At 37.0% G+C, this 1,592-nt stretch overlaps 1 non-coding gene across 1 annotated transcript; it reads right to left on the reverse strand.

Moving 5' to 3' along the window:
• Positions 1-968: 968 nt before the first annotated feature.
• On the reverse strand, positions 969-1,097 carry LOC126005014 (small nucleolar RNA SNORA19). Its single transcript, XR_007494201.1, has one exon. It is a non-coding gene; the product is annotated as a small nucleolar RNA SNORA19 (small nucleolar RNA).
• Positions 1,098-1,592: the final 495 nt, after the last annotated feature.

Genomic DNA, 1,592 nt, shown 5'->3' on the forward strand with positions numbered 1-1,592 from the left:
TTGGGACCACATGACATATGTTCAAGGTGGGAGATACCCCTGTATTGTGAAATGTATGAGTTCTTATCCCTAGTATATAAGAGCCTGTTTCTATATGTAAAATTTCCCCCCTTTTTTAAATATGCCTGTGAAAAAAGAAATGGTGTTATATTATATGTATTGCTGGTGGATTTGGGGGTGATAGTGCCAGGCTTCATCATCTGTTTTGTCTTGAGATTTAATCCAGGGCAAGACTTTTTCTTGTAAGATTTTGTATCAAGCAGAACCAAAACAAATGAAGTTAAGAAGAAGAAGAAAGCAAAAACAAGACTATATATGTTTCTCCAGCTTTTTAAGGTATCCCTTTAAACTGCTAATTTTTTCATTTTCCTCCCTCCTGACATAGGCTTGTATTGATATAAATTTCCCCATAATTACTGCTTTTCCTGTGTCCCACAGATTTTGACAATTTGTCTCTTCATTTTATTTTATTTCTTCCTTGAGTTTCTCTGTGATCCAGCTGTTGTTGAGCACATGTTTTTTAATCTCCAGGTGTTGGATTTTCTTTTTACAGTCATTCTTAATCTCTGCTCCATAGTGATCTGATAGGGTGATTCTAATAATTCTTTTATTATACTGCATAAAAGACACAAGGTCAGTCATAATGGTATTTATTCGGTACTTCTGATGAGACAATAGTATAATGTCAACCATGGGGAATAAAAATAGGCCCATTTGGGGACAGAGCATTATACACAAGCCTTTTATGGGGAGGGGGGAGAGATGGTTCAGAACATGAACAATATGGAGCTGGAAGTCCAATCCAAAGCTACCAACCCCAATCCTATGGTTTCAACTTGTGACAGGCATTACCTATGTTCCTCAAATACACCATCTTTTAAACCCTAGACTCTTTAACAAGAAACACTAAATGACCAACCAGGTTCTGGTAACATTCTGAATTGTAATTTGTCCAGGCAGTCTGACAGAACTGTCTGAAGGAGACTGGCAGTATCACTATGGAGTCATACTGCTAATTAGCCTTCAACTCTTATATAGCACATGAGAAATAACACTGCTCACATGATCAGAAGAAAGCAGGTCAATGAAATGTGCACTAATAATTCTTATATTTATAACTTTGTGCAAATTACATTTATATCCTAAGGCATGGTCTATTCTGGAGAAGGTTCCATGTGCACTTGAGAAGAATGTATATTCTGGTTTCTGGGGGTGGAGGGCCGTATATAAGTCCATTAGCCCTAGTTCTTCTAATTTCTCATTTAGGACTCTTATTTTTTTTTTACTAGTTTTCTGTCTGGTGGATCTGTCCAGTGTTGATAGTGGAGTATTGAGATCTCCTACTATGACACATTTCCTTCTATATGTTTCTCCAGTTTTGTGAGCAAATACCTTACATATTTTGCTGGCTTGGCAGTTGGTATATAAATATTGACCAGAGTTGTGCTTCTTGCTCTAGTGTTCCCCTGATCAGTAAGTAGTGACCAACTTTGTCTCTGATCACTTTCTTGAAGTTGAATGCAATTTGATATAAGAAAGGCTGTCCCAGCCTTTTTTTTTTTCCATTGGCTTGAATAATTGCCTGTGTCTCT

This window comes from Suncus etruscus, chromosome 3 (assembly GCF_024139225.1).
Source record: "Suncus etruscus isolate mSunEtr1 chromosome 3, mSunEtr1.pri.cur, whole genome shotgun sequence".
Lineage (NCBI taxonomy): Eukaryota > Metazoa > Chordata > Mammalia > Eulipotyphla > Soricidae > Suncus > Suncus etruscus.